At 47.5% G+C, this 15,471-nt stretch overlaps 1 protein-coding gene across 8 annotated transcripts in view; it reads left to right on the forward strand.

Annotated features, from left to right (window-relative positions):
• The first annotated feature begins 6,959 nt into the window (after positions 1 to 6,959).
• Positions 6,960 to 15,471, forward strand: part of RIN2 (Ras and Rab interactor 2) — a 212,063-nt gene continuing 203,551 nt past the window's right edge. For all 8 annotated transcript variants that reach the window (XR_004969777.1, XR_004969778.1, XM_036321036.1 and 5 more), the window contains exon 1: positions 6,960 to 7,090. The gene's annotated coding sequence lies outside the window, so the exon portion shown is untranslated. The remainder of the gene's footprint in view (positions 7,091 to 15,471) is intronic.

Consider the following 15,471-nt stretch of genomic DNA (forward strand, 5'->3'; position numbering starts at 1 on the left):
GCGCATGTGAACTGACACCTCCCTTCTCTGCTGTAAATCTTTCCCATTCCTCTGCCTGCCTTTGACTCCCTGCCAAATGCAAGTGATGGTGGCCTACTCCCTTCTTGTAGCAAGCTCTGAATCAATGGCTTTTGCTTGGTTAGTTTCCACCGGGAAAAGAGCCTCACTCACACAGCTGTAAGGAAGTGAATTCTGGGTGAGAGTTCAGAGGTCTTGGCTGAGGCCGTAGCCCCGGCCAACACCTGGATTGAAGCCTTGTGAGACCCTGGGGCAGGGAACCCCAGCTAAGCTGTGCCCAGACTCTTGAGCCATGGAAGCTGTGAGATAATAAACATGTGCTGTTTTTAAGCCACTATATTTATGGTAATTTGTTATGGGGCAATAGAAAACATATCTTTAAACTCATGGGGAGCAACATAGATAGGAGCTAACCTTTGACATATACATATGCCAGGTGGAATAGTCAGTACCCTCAGAGTATCACCAGTTCTCCGGCCAAAGTACCATATGCCTGAGGAGTACCACAGCCAAAAATGATCTAAATACTAAGGTCAAACAAGAAATCAAAATATTAAATATCTAAATTCACTTTTATACTTCTACTTCTAATTCTCTTTATATGATTTTATATATAAAGTTAATGTATTTTCTCTAACAAAGTGATACACTGTTTTAAGTATTCAGACTGTTCATAAACATACTACAACTTGAAAGATTAAAACCCCAATAATCGCACACTCCAGAGATAATCACTGATTCCTTTTAGATTTTGAAACAAAGATAAAAGTAAATAAATAAAATATGTAATTGTGCCAAATGCCCTTCCTGCTAAGAACCACCTCCCTATGCCCAGCCGGTGTGGCTCAGTGGTTGAGCGTCAACCCATGAACCAGGAGGTCCCGGATTAGATTTCCAGTCAGGGCACATGCCCTGGTTTTGAGCTTGATTCCCAGGAGGGGGAATGCAGGAGGCAGCTGATTGATGTCTCATCAATATTTCTCTCTCTCTCCCTCTCCCTTTCTCTCTCTCTAAAAGTCAATAAAAACATTAAAAAAAAAAAAAAAAAAAGAAGAAGAACCACCTCCCTCTATTCAGTGGTTCTCAACCTTCTGGCCCTTTAAATACAGTTCCTCATGTTGTGACTCAACCATAAAATTATTTTCGTTGCTACTTCATAACTGTAATGTTGCTATTGTTATGAATCGTAATGTAAATATCTGCTATGCAGGATGGTCTTAGGCGACCCCTGTGAAAGGGTCGTTTGACCGCCAAAGGGGTCACGACCCACAGGTTGAGAACCGCTGCTCTACATGAACCACATCTTTGGAAAAGAAAATGGGCATTTCTAACTACCACCTAACTACTAGATAAGTCCTAACACTAGGAATTAGTTAACTATCCACTGATATTCTTCACCTGTCTCCCAGGGTTGCTATGGGAATTGAGCAAGGCAATGTCACCAGGACCACTGCAGACTAGTAAAGAAAGAATCACCATAATTACTCTGATGATGATTTTACAGCTCAGACCCTGGAGTCTAAAATCCCTCTTTTCAAGTCATTATACGTGCACAAGACATTCACTTCTGCTTGCCCTGCTCAACAGAAGAGAGAAATTGCTGCATTGGCAGCTCTGGGCAATGTTCCTGTAGCCAATGCTGCTGGGTTTCCTTTAGAGGGGAAATGGCTTCATTAGAAATGACATCTCTTGGCTAGCGGGCCCTCAGCTGACAATAGTGCCCCTAGAGCACTTGTGATCTCTGTGGCTGACTGGAGTGCCACTTCAGACTCCGGGAACCCTGGGGTGGGACGTCCAACCTGCCGAAAGGGAGCTAAGTCTGTGAGGTCCAACATGCGTTCTTTTCATGTTGTTTTTATCCTCTGAGTTTTCTCTGGATAAAAACAGAGAAAACGGTTTTATTTTTTAAATATATTTTTATTGATTTCAGAGAGGAAGGGAAAGGGAGAGAAAGATAGAAACATCAATGGTGAGAGAGAGAATCATTGATTGGCTGCCTCCTGCACGCCTCCTACTGGGAATCGAGCCTGCAACCCGGGCATGTGCCCTGACCAGAATTGAACCATGACCTCCTGATTCATAGGTCCATGCTCATCCCCTGAGCCACGCCGGCTGGGCACGACCACCTGTTTTAAATTGTGGCCTCTGCACCACCTGCTCTTTCCCTTCCCGGGTTAATTTTTCTCCATGGCACGTATTTTGCATGTTTGTCTGACTTATTGCCTCTCTCTTCCCGTTATAACCTGAATTCCATGACAGTGTGGTGTTTTGTTTTTTGGCTCACTGCTGTAGCCCCAATTTTGCCTGCAATAGTACTTGGCACCTAGTAGCTACTCAATAAATAATTTTGAATGAATAATCCCAACCCATCTCTACAGTACAAGATGGTTTCCTCGGGGAGGAAAGGGCCAATGGTCCCCAGTCCTGGAACTGATTGAACTTGTGGGGACATCCATGGAGCAAGGTTACCAAGATAAGAAAGTTTTTAAGAGGGTGAATGGAAAGAGAGAAAGAGGAAGGCACGGGAAGAAGCAGAAGCCACATAGTTCCAGCATTTACCTGGGACGCTGTCTATCAAATAGATTCACTGTTAGGCTGAAGAAGGGACAAAAGAGGGAGGGAGGTGGGGCCAGGTGTGCCTCTGTTCACCTCTTCCTTTCACTCACATCTTCAACTTTGTAGGAATTCCTGTCATTTCAAAATAGAGTCATGTGCTGCAGAATTATGTTTAAGATGCTGGTCTGATAAGATAACAGCTGAAAAATTCTTATTGCCCCGTTATGTCATAGCTGTCTTAACATCATTGCGCAAAGGTTGCAAAAATCAACAAGGATGTGGTTAATGGTAAACAACTTTAACGTGAGTGTGGTTAGGATGACATTGAGGAGCTCCTAGAGGTGGTTCCTGCGGTTTTGACTAATGCGGAGTTCTTGGAACTGGAATAGCAATGGATAGGTGAAGAAGAGGCAGGAGAAATTAAACTACAGGAGAAGTAAAGAAAGAAGCCCAAAGAAAATTCAGTGAAGGGTTTGGCAGAAGGTTTTGCAGACCTCAACAAACTTCTTAAAAAGTTTGAGAATGACCTGGCCAGTGTTGCTCAGTGGGTTGGGCTTCATCCTGTGAACTAGAAGGTTGCTGGTTCATTTCCAGTTAGAGCATGTTCCCTGGTTGCGGGGCCAATCCCCTATAGGGGCATGCAGGAGGCATCCAAACCATGTTTCTCTCTCATCAATGTTTCTTTCTGGAAAAAAAAAAATTTTCTTCTGGGAATATATCCCAAGAAATCAGAAACACCAATCAGAAAGGACATATGCACCCCTATGTTCATAGCAGCACAATTTATAATAGCTAAGATTTGGAAACAGCCTAAATGCCCATCAGCAGATGAGTGGATTAGAAGACTATGGTACAACTACATAATGGGATACTATGCTGCTATAAAAAAGAAGGAATTCATTTGCAGCAGCATGGATGGAACTGGAGAGCATTATGCTAAGTGAAATAAGTCAGAGAAAGGAAAATACCACATGAACTCACTCATTTATGGATAAAAAAGAACATTATAACCTGATGAACAAAAAGATAGATACAGAGGCAGAGAAGCATCGAATAGACTGTCAAAGTACAGCGGGAAGGCTAGGGAGTGTTGGAGGGGGGAGGTAAAAGATCAACCAAAGGACTTGAATGCATGCATATAAGCATAACGAATGGACACAAGACCCGGGGTGGGGGGGGGGGGTTAGGGCATGTGCCGGTGGGTACGGGAGGCGGGGGGAAGGTCAATGTGAAAAAAAAGAGACACATGTATTACTATTTGTAATACTTTAAACAATAAAGTAAAATTAAAAAAATAAAAATAAATAAAATGAGAAAAATATTTTTTTTAAGTTTTAAACATGAACCTCCAACACTGAAAAGGTTTTCTTTAATAGAGAGGAATGTTCAATGTGCATTATCTACTTACAAGCAAATCCTATATAATAAAAGGCTAATACGCAAATAGACTAAATGGCAGAACAACCGGTCGCTATGACGTGTGCTGACCACCAGGGGATGCACGCGGAACCATGGCAGTGGGCGTTGGCAGCAGGCAGCAGAGCGTGGAACATGGTGGGCACAGGCTGTGGAGGGATGGTGGGGCAGGTGAGTGGGGGCACCAGACCAAGGCGGGGTGCCGATTGCTGTCATCTGGGCAAGCCTCTGGTGGTGACTGAAAATTCTTTGCTCCCACACTCAAGGGTCCTACCCAATACTTGTACCTGCTGTCGTCTGTGTGGGAGTGGAAGCGGCAGGAGCGGGACTGCCGGCAGACAGGGAACCGGGCTATGGCTGGAGGGGCCTTGGCAGGAGGGCAGGGGCACAGAGGATGGGCTGAGACCTGCCCCTGTGCCCACTGCAGCCTCGTGGCCCACAGCTCCTTTCAGGTGCATGAATTCGTGCACTGGGCCCCTAGTCTATGATTAAAAAAAAAAAAAAGGAACAAAGCAAGGAAACCACCATGGACATATTTCTATAAAGAGTGACACCTCCTTAAGAAGAGCCTCAGGAAGGTTCTTCAGGGGTTGTTTCAGAAAAAGCCATTGTTATCATAGGAGATGACCCCTCCATGCATGTTAAGGCCCTGGAGACTTTCCAATGGGACCAGATAATGGAGGTGGAAGTCAGTGATACTGGTGAAGGCTCACCCTGTGTAGGCCTAGGTTCATGTGTGTATTTCTGTCTTAGTTTTTAACAAAAACATTTAAAAAGTTAAAAAAAAAAAAGAAAAGAAAAGAAAGAAAAGAAATATTTTTAAAATGGGAAAAGCTTATAGAATGCTATAAAAATATTTTTGTACATCTGTACAATTTGTTTGTGTTCTAAGCTAAGTGTTATCATAAGGGTCAAAACCCAAAAAGTTTATAAAGTAAAAAAGTTGCAGTGAGTGAAATAATTTATTATTGAAGAAAAAACTTTTTAAATTTAGTGTAGCACAAGTGTATAGTGTTTATAAAGTCCACAGTAATGTCCAGTGAGGTCCTAGACTAGACCTTCACATTCGCTCACCACTCACTCACTCAGAGCAACTCCCAGTCCTACAAGCTCCATGCATGGTAAGTGCCATACACAGGTGTACCAATTTTTATCTTTTATACCATATTTTTACTGTACCTTTTGTTTAGATACACAAATACTTACCAGTGTGTCATCACCGCCAAGAGTATTCAGTACAGTAGCATGTTGTATGGGCTTGTAGCCTAGAAGCAATAGGCTATATTACATAGCCTTGGTGTGTAGTGTCAACATAAAAAATGTCCAAAGCTACCCTGGCTGGTTTGGCTCCATGGATGGAGCGTCAGCCTGCGGACTGAAGGGTCCTGGGTTTGACTCCAGTCAAGGGCACATGCCTGGGTTGCGGGTTCACTCCCCAGTAGGGGGCGTGCAGGAGGCAGCCCATCAAAGATTCTCTCACATGTTGATCTCTCTCTCCCTCCCTCCCTCCCTCCCTGTCCCTTCCTCTCTGAAACCAATAAAAAAATATTTTAAACAATGTCCAAACCTGTAAGAATTTTTATGAGTTTATTTGAGCCAAACTGACAATTTCTGGGAAAAAAGGAAATTACTTTGACATTCCAAAGGTGTGTCATCAGGTATGTTATCATAGATGCAAAGATTGACCGCTGTTAGGGAAAAATTCCAGCCAAGGACGTGACTAACGCCATGAACTGCTTTTAGTTAGAAAGTGTGTATGCACACTGTGATTGTTTGCAGCTGCCGGCACCTGCCCCGCTCCCCTCCAGAAAGTCAGCCCCACCAGGGCAGGAAGATCTTTGTCTTGCCAGCACGCCCCAAGCATTGACTCAGTGCCTGGAGCATAGCAGGTGCTCAATTATTGATTGAATCAGTGTCTTGGAACAGAACCATGGGCGCAGTGGGTGATTTTCCCGCGGGCTGAGCTGATTATAAATGATAAATAAATCTTGGTATTTAGAAGGCAGGGTTCACAAGAACTAACACCAATAAAAGTTTTTTTCCTGCTGCTGATCTAAAGAAGAACAAGAATACTTTCTTTCTCCGTTTTTTTTTTGTCTGTTGCTTCTGTCCAAAACAGGTGTCCTTGCTCTTTTTGCAACACTGGCTTCTTCGGTAACTCTACCACTGCCAGCAATTTCTCCCCAAAGGAGTTGTCCCCCGGCCGCAGGTGGGAAAACTCGGCAGGAAGCGCACCGGGGACCGGCCTGACTCGGTTCCCGGCGGGGGCAGCTCCCAGCCTCCCAGCCCGTCCCTGCCCCCTCCCGGTGTGACAAAGGTCTCCCAGCGCAGAGCAAGCCCCATCCCGCCGCCGATTCCCCGAGCCGGGCGGGGCTGGGCGGCCCCCTTCCCCGCGACCACGGAACAAAACACGCAGCGGCGGGGTCCGCGGCCGCCTGGGCTCCCGGTGCGGGTCGGAGGCGGACAAAGGGCCGCGCCGCGCCGCGCAGGCCTCCGCCAGCCGCGCGTCCAGCCCCGTCTGCGGAGGGCGGCGGGCCGTCCCGGGAAGGTCCGCGCGCTGGCGCTGCCCTACAATGAGCGGGAAGGAAGGAGTCGGGCAAGAAGCTCCGAGGAGAGAACGGCGGCCGCCCCGCGGGAGTGCAGGAGAGGGGGCGGCGGCGCCCCGAAGCCTGCCAGGCCAAGTTTGCTCCGGGTTTGTAAACTTCTTGGTCCCGGCTCCCCGCGTAGCAGCCGGGCTCCCGGTCCCAGGGTGAGTGCGGCGGCTGCACGTCGGGAGGGGCGGAGAGTGCGCGGCACTAGGGGGGGTGGCGGGACCCCGGGTCGCGCAGGCGCCTTCACGCCCCTCACATCACCCCCTGGAGGTGCTGGGGGTGGGGGACGGCTAGTAGCGCTGGAGCCGAGGGAGGGCCGGAGGCTGACACAAAGCCCTCCCCTCCCCTCCCCTCCTCCAGTCCCCTCCTCCCTTCCCCTCTCCTCTCTCCTTCCTCCTCCCGCTTCTCCTCCTCCCGCTCCTCCCGGGTGGGGAAGCCCAGCCCCGCGCTAGTCCGCGGGGCTACCGGTCTCCCCGGCTTCCCGGACCTGCGGGGAGGTCCTGAGCGAGGTAAGGGGCGGCGGCCGCGGAGACCCCACCCCTCGTGCCCGCACCCAGCGCCCTGGAAGATGCCGGGGTGCGGGCGGGGTCTCTGCGGGTTTCAGGGCGCGGGGTGCTGCTCTTCAAACTCTTCTCCCCTCCGGGGCGACCTGGGGAGGGAGCAGCCGGCGGCCTCGGAGGTCGTGGGGGCCGATGGGGAGGAGGCGCCGGGGAGTGGGGGAGCCGGGACGGGGCAGGGTGACGTTGCGGCGCTGCGAGGCGGCCGCTGCTCCGGGCTGGGTCATGGGGTATCCTCAGCTGACCCTTGCGGGGTGGCGAGCGGGGCGGCTAGGAGGTGGCGGCGCGGTGGCCCGAGGAGCGGGGTGTGCGTGCGCGCGCGCGGAGGAGGAGGAGGTGGGGACCTTTGTGGAGCTCTACCTGCGGGGACGCCTACGGGGTGTCAAGTGCGCGCGGGCGGGAGCGGGCGTCGCACAGCTCGGGTGCGGGGCGCGGACCTGGTCCGTGCGCCCCGCCTGAGCGCTAGGCGGACGCTCTGGGCGGATGCTTGCTCCCTCGGGAGCTAGCCTCAGCAGGAGGGGGTCGGTGAGTCCTGGCTGGGGGCGATTGGGCTGCAGCGGTGATTGATGGCGCTGCCGGCGGAGGACGAGCAGGGTTCCTGCCTGGAAGGGATAGGGTAGGGCCACTTTCCCACTTTGAGGCCTCCACCCTTGGCCTCTATTCCCACGGCTCAGCATCCACCCACCCGTCACAGGGCGCCCCTCGACGGCCGGGCGACTGCAGGGCTTGCAGAATTCGGCTTTAGAGCCTCTGAGATGTTGCCAAGAAATACAGGGCAATACCAGCCCCCTGGGCCCCAAGAGGCTCCTCTCTTCTTAAAGCTCTCAAATCCCCAGGGCTTTCCAAATTCAGCCAGGAGGCCCACGCTGACCTCGCTGGTAGTGGAGCCGCACTTGCTTGCAAGCCTGCGAGTTTCAGGCTCGCTGGGGTTTCTTAGGAACATCCTGTTATCAACAAGGAAACCTCAGCATTCTTCAACCAGCAGGACTGTGTAAATATTGCAGCAAAAATAAACACTTGGTGGTTCTCAGTAATTAAGATAAATAGTATTTTAAAGCAACATTTTAAAAGTCAAATATAATGTAAAAAGGCCACGATGAACAAAATGCCAACTTTTTAAAAAATATATATATATTTTATTGATTTTTTTTTTTACAGAGAGGAAGGGAGAGGAATAGAGAGTTAGAAACATCGATGAGAGAGACATCAATCAGTTGCCTCCTGCACACTCCCTATTGGGGATGTGCCCGCAACCAAGGTACATGCCCTTGACCAGAATCGAACCTAGGACCTTTCAGTCCGCAAGCCAACACTCTATCCACTGAGCCAAACCGGTTAGGGCAAAATGCCAACATTTTAAATAAAGATGGGTGGGTGTGATGACCCTGCATCCTGTGCAATGGTGAACAGTCATTTCCAAATGCCCTCCATGTGTCTAGTCCCCACTTGGAGGCTTATGTGGGTTAGAACATAAATATGCAGCAGATTAGGCAATGCTGACTTTCTATACAGTCATGTTTTTTGACTGTGCAGCTTTTATTTACTTTTTACTTAGTTCAAATACGGGAGAATGTTTTGTTAAGTGTACAGAAAGGCACACATTTTCCCTTTTGCCTCAGGTTCCAATTTGTCTCTCCCACATTGGTGAGTTCCCAGTGCTCTCGAACCTCCCTGGAGGGTATCAGGAGCCAGGGATTGGAGGGGCCTGGACAGTGAGAGGCCATTGCCTTTGGGACTGGAGAAGAAAGCTGGAGACAGTAGCCTTGAGGTTTAAGAAGTCTGCTCTCAGCAGTTGGAAACTGGGACATGAGAGAAGGCCCAGCCTGCTACCGGACTTCCTTGTCTAGTGACATTCTCCTGTAGATTAAGCAGAAAAAAAATTAAAATAGCCCACACTTGACCCTCATGCAGGGGTAGATGGCAGGAACTTGACTCCCTGTAGGGCTATGGTATGTGCTGGTTTTAGAGATAACTTCCCAACAGCCTTCTTATCTCCACCCAATGTCCCCCAGCCTTTTTAGGGGTCACTACTCCAAAGAAGAGTCCTACTCTCAAGAAACAACCTCCTTACTGAGCTAAGTCTCTTCCTCTACTTGGAAGAGACAGATAAGTTATTTCTCCTCCTTGCAAGGGGGCCCATTCTTCACATACTCCCCACATGATATCATTTTGGCATTATGTCCCACTCCCCCTATCCATCCAACCCTCCTAATGATCCTTCAAGATTCCTACGATTTCAGCTGGGAAGCTTTCCCTGACTTCCCTCCTCCTTTTCCTGGCCAGGCACCCACTTCAGAATCCCAGAATTACTTGTATCTGCGTCTCTTATGAGCAGTATGCGTCGGACCCCACTTGCCCACTGTCTGCATTTCCTAAGGTCGGAAACCAGGTCATAGCTCTTCCTGATTAGCCCTCAAAGAATGGGCATTGAAAGAATGAACAAAAGTATCCCTTTACAAATGCATTTTTAAAAAATCTGCACCTGAGGATACGTTTTTCATTGACTTTAGAGAGAAGGGGAGAGAACACTAATATGAGAGCGTAACATGTATTGGTTGCCTCTGGCATGAACCTGACCAGGGATCAAACCTGCTGCCTGGGTATGTGCCCTGACTGGGAATCGAACCTGTGACTCTTCAGTGCACAGGACGATGCGCCAACCAGCTGAGCCACACCGGCCAGGACTACACATGCATTTTGAGGAGCTACACAACAAGAAGTATATCATTAGCAGGGAATCATATTCTTATGGCACTTTATAAAGTGCTCTTACAGAGGATGCCTCATACGTTTCTCAAAGCAATGCTATTAATTCCATTTGTAGATGAGAAAACAGGGGCCTGGAGAGGTCCCAGTACCAAAGCTAAAACCAGGGCTTAGATCCAGTAATCATTTCGCTGTACCACAGCTGACTCGCTAGAGGCGGCTGTGCTCAGAGGAGAATTTACCCTGTTGAGTTTTAGGATGAAACTTTGCTAAAGAGTCGCAGTGGTAAAATACATATATGAGAGTGAACTAAGGTTTTTCCAATGTAGGATTTTCAGTGCCTTTCTCATTAGACCATCCATTGGGGGATTTTTAGGATGATGCCATGATATGGAATGTTTGCCAACTTCATTTGGCCACAGAACACTCTTTCTTGTGAAGCATCTTTTGGAGCCAGCGTTCCAAGGGGTCCACTTTGGGGAAATGTTTTGTTCGCCCAAATGGTTTTTAGTTCACCTTCCAACATCTAGGCAGTTTCTGAAAAACGTTGGCACTCAGGATAGTAAAATATATATTGTGGACATTAAACCTAATCCCCTCTCGTAAATCTAGAGTGAATTTTTGGTCTGCCGGTTTCTGTGACCCTGGCTAACATGAGTCGGTTCTCCAGGTTGGAACAGATCTGAGGGAGCTGAGGAGGAGTCGGATAAAAAAGGCAAACAGGCCCTAGAGAGCTGTGTCTTCATGCTGCCCAGAGGCCTGCAGACCTCACTCAGCCTCTCCTGAGAATGCCTCAGATGCAGCCGTGTATGTGGAATGGCATTTAGGGGTTCTGAGACTGATGGCTCATTGGGTCGATCACCTCCATTGAATGGGAAATACACCTGAGTTTTCATTTGTCTCACTTCCTCTCTCCTGGGGAGCTGGCAGTGTGGATGGTGTCAGTGTCTGTTCATGACAAGGTAGCAACAATCCCTCACTGGGTGCCTCCGGCCTGGAACAAAGGGCTGCTGATGGTAGCCCCCAGTTCATGTGCACCCATTGTTTAAAACCAGGTGTGTGTGTTTTTTTAATTTATTGGGGGTGACATTGGTCAACCTGAACAGACAGTTTTCAGGTGTAGGTTTCTATGTTACAAGATCTGTGTCTTGCGCCTTGTGCCTACCAGCCAAAGTCAAACCTTCTGTTTTTAAAAAGACTTTGCTTACAACCTACTATGGTACTATCAGGCACTTTTCACAGATCTGTAACTCTGGCTGTTAAGGCTTTATTGCATTTAAGAGAGGAGGTGAACTGGGGAAGCTGGAATTCCTATTTCAGGAGTTCAGTGAATTGTGGGCTAGCAGAGGAGCGGAGCCGTGGGAAGTAAAACCGTAATCTGTAGCTGGGTGAATTTACTGTCCGCCTGCAGTTATTTCTACTTCTCCAGTGCTGAGCAAATTGACCTCTAGATTTGTCTCGTAGAGTTTTCCGAAGTGTGAAAAGTGGCCGCTGATATCTGTATTGAATAGAGTGGTGTCATAGAAGTCAGGGAAAGACATGTTTTAAGAAACATTCACATACACACCTATCAGATGGTGTGTATGTGTGTGTGTGTGTTCAGCAACTGTGTGTGTGTGTGCGTGCACACACACACGATTGCACACTCACACACTCCTGCATTTGTGGCCAGGGAAGAGAATGGGGAGGAAATACCGAGTGTGATTTTTAACCTGTTGAGTTTAAAAGTTCTGTATGTTATCCAAATAGAAATTTTCCATAAGTAGCCGGAGACACCGAAGTCATTGAGACACAGAAACTGTCTCCAGTTGATGAACTTACCCAGAGTGAGACCACAGGAGGAGCAGAAAGATCAAACTAGAACTTTGTTTGGATATGGATCCAGGGGCAGGGAAGGAGATTGTGAAGCCAGGGAGGGGGAGGAAGAGCCTGCACTGATGAGCAGGACCCTCCAGAACCTTCCACCTGCTAGCTTATGGCCAGCATCTGTCCTGATTGGTCAGGACCCAGGCTGACCCAAGTTGTGAATTATTTTTAATATCATCCCTGAGAAGTGCTGAGTGTCAGCTGAGAGTGAAAGGAACCATACAAGTTAGTACAGTCTCTAGCAAACCCACTCAACAGCATTATCAAATATTGATTGATTGAGTGTATGAGCGATTAAATGACAGTGGTTTTGGGAGTAGAAACTATTTTATTTTTGTTAATCCTCACCTGAGGTTATTTTTTTCCCCATTGTTTTTTTTTTAGAGAGAGTGGACGGGAAGGAGGCAGAGGGTGAGAGAGAAACATTAATGTGAGAGAGACACATTGATTGGTTGCCTCCTGCACATGCCCTCATTGGGACTGGAGATTGAACCGTGGCCCTTCAATCTGCAGGCCAACATTGTAAACACTGAGAAACACTGACCAGAGCTAGAAACTAGTTTAATGGTTTCGTGAAAGTCTAAACAGAGCCATTTTGTAGAAGACTCTCAGAAAATAAAATTGGATTTTGGGGGGAGTGGGATATGAGGCTATGGACATTTCATCCTTATTCTGGACAAGAACCCTTGGTGGCAGCAACTCTTGTCAGTAACTTTGAATACTACTGAGAGTTGTAGGAAAAGTTATAAAGGTATGCTGATTTGTATTTCGAAACCATCTGTAAGATTGATTGCAATGATGTGGTCAAGCTTTATAGTGTCCAAATGAGAAGCAAATTCATGAGGTGTTCTAATTGCTGCTGTGAACTTCTCTCCCATTTTTATTTGATCAAGTGGTAGTAAATGATGAAGATATTAATATGTAATTACCTGAAATTCTGAAAAGTTGAGCATTTTAAAAATCAGATTTGCTGGAAACATTTGTATTTTACAATTTTTAATGAGTTAAGTCTATTTCAGTTGAGTAGGTTAACCTACTAAATGATATAAACAGACATTTTGGTTTTCACATATATGGTTTTATGTATTTGGTCAGGAATACAAAATATAAAAGTCCAAGCCTTTAGCTAGTTTAAATAGTTAGCTAGATTAACTATGTGTTTTACTTAATAAAGTACTTTTTTACTTAATAAAGTACTTTTTTCCTCATTGAAGAAATCACTATAGATTTTTTTCCAAATAGCTAATGCCCCATTGCATTTAACTTTGGTTTGATTGCAAGAATAATTTTTAAAAAATTGAGGCAGACATCTCTCCTGTATGGTAAACGAGGTTCTCCTTCTCTGGTAGGATTGCACAGGAAGGGTTGAGTCCCCCCAGGTCAGCCAGATTTCCACACCTCCTCGCAGGAGGAGGCCCTGTCTCCTAAGACCAACCTGGAGTGTGTCTGACTTCCACACGTGGTGCCAGGGGAAGTGGAGGGCATCTAAACCACACTCCTCGTTTCACTGTTCAGACGTTTCTTGCCTAAGTGCCGAGGGTTCGTGACATTTTGTCATACAGAACCCAATGTTTTGAGTAGTGGAATGTTCATACTTGTTCTTTGGATTTCTTTCATGGCTCCTGTGCTCAGAAAGCGTTTCTTGTATCCATAAGCAACTAGTCACTTAATCTTTTCTTCTAATTTTTATGGACTCAGTTTTACAGATTACTGTTTAAATTCATTTAGAATCATGTGATGGGTGGTTTGTGAAGTAAGAATGCTACTTAATTCTCTCCTTCCCCCGACTAGCTTCTGCTCAGGCCCAGCATCATTTGGTGAAAAAAACTGTTATAAGTGGAAGTGGAGTTCTTGGGGTGCCACGAGGAAACGAATTTCCTGAGGCCCCCAAGGGAGGATGGGATTTCATGGAAAGCTTTATTGGTGATGTAAAATTAAGGGAGTTCCCCTCCAAGGTCCCATCTCTATATTCCCGCCATGGAAAAAGTCCGGTCTTCAGCAGGGCCAGAGTAAGGGCCACTGCCCATAGTTTCTGCTCCATGTTAAAGTCCAGTCCAGTCCAGCGTCTGGCTAGCTTAGCTTCTGTTCCCAGCTGCACTGCATTGTGTGTGAGTCCGAATGGCCATGGGTTATGTGGCTGCTTAAGGCCACATGGCTATGGAGAGACAACAGGCGAGTGCAAGGGCAAGTGCAGGTCACAGAACAAGAGAGTGAACAAGAGGAGAGGGAAGTTTAACCATCCTGGGGAGTTTAACCGTCCAAGATTCCCTGTGCTTCTGATGGGGTCCACCCTCTAGCCAGTTCATTTTTCCTCAGGGTAGACTGACAGGCAAGCACCTTCCCTATGTCACCATGACTTCTCTGCACATGCGCCCATCTCCCTCTTTGTTCAATCCCTTCCCCCAGTGATCTGCAGGGAATGGACCGAAGCTGCCCAGATGACCATGTTTGTAATGTCTGGCCTCCCCTTTGCTCTCTTCCTATTAATATTAACTAGCTAATTATGACGATCACAAACCCACCTCTCCCCAGCTCTGGAATTCATGCAGTATTTGGCAGGGCAAGTCCCACTCTACTTTCTGTCCTTTTATCTTTTTTTTTTCTTCCTACCTGCCCAATTTTCTAAGTAATGCTCACCATTAATTCTTCCAGTCAACTTTTATTCCGTGGGATTTGTTAGGAATGATATTAAGCCTAGACACGGATTTGGGAAGACTTGATAGTTTTTGATCCTCTTTTTCTAGTAAACCATAGATTGAATGAAAGCCTGCAGGGGTTGGTTGTGCATATTCAGACTCTTGCTGGTAGAAATGGGGTTCTGTCTCGGGATTGCAAGGCAAGCAGGAGACCCACATAGGGGAGGTTGACGTTTCCTGGTCAGATTCACTGGAGAAACAATCAAAAGCCTGCCCCCCTCGGTTCCCAATGTCTCATCTCTGTCCATCCTGCCATGGAAAAAGTCCAATCCTGTCTTTATCAAGCCCAGTACAAGGGCCACGGTCCAAAAGTTCTGTGACATGAGTTCAGTCTAGTTCAGACTGTCCCCATCCAGCTAGCTTAGACTGTTCTTGGCTGTCACTGTGCCCAGGCCTGCACTGTGTGCCACGGGCCCCAGGTGGCTGCTAGGGGCACATGGCTATGGAGAGAGAACACACAAATGACGGGGGAGAGTGCATGTTACTGAGGGGAGGAGGGAGGGAGGGAGGGAGGGAAGAAGAGAGATAGAGGGGGAGAGGACTTCTTTGTTAAGCTGATTATATTATCTTGGGTTTGGGAAGGACCAGGCGCCTCTCAAATTAACCAATCTATTTCCCAAACCTTTTGCAGGCTGGTGCTGGATCCTCCCGCTTACCAATCCATTTTCTAAGTCTTGTGGGTTCTGTGTCCTTATCCAATCTGTTTCTTTGCCCCGGCTAGACAGACAGGCCTCTGTGGTCCCCATTTTGGCTCCTATTCTGCATGCCTCAAAGCAGAAACACCTCCCCCTGTGCATCTTGACTTCTACTGGGCATGTGCCCAGCAGGAATGTTTCCTGCTGTTTTCATTCGTCCCCTGGTATGCCAGGTTCAGGGGGATTAGGTCCTGAGGCAGAGGATGCCCTGGGGAGTGTGTGAAGCTGTAACTTCCTAGTGGAGCAAGCAGGCTCAGTGTCCGATTCAGCTCCCCAGGTTATAAGGCTGCTTAATGTCTTTTGATTCTCTTTGTTCCCTCTCTTATTAATAACTAGCTACCTACCGACCACATGTATTGACCTGCCAGCA

Source organism: Myotis myotis, unplaced genomic scaffold (genome assembly GCF_014108235.1).
Source record: "Myotis myotis isolate mMyoMyo1 unplaced genomic scaffold, mMyoMyo1.p scaffold_m19_p_9, whole genome shotgun sequence".
NCBI classification, from domain to species: domain Eukaryota; kingdom Metazoa; phylum Chordata; class Mammalia; order Chiroptera; family Vespertilionidae; genus Myotis; species Myotis myotis.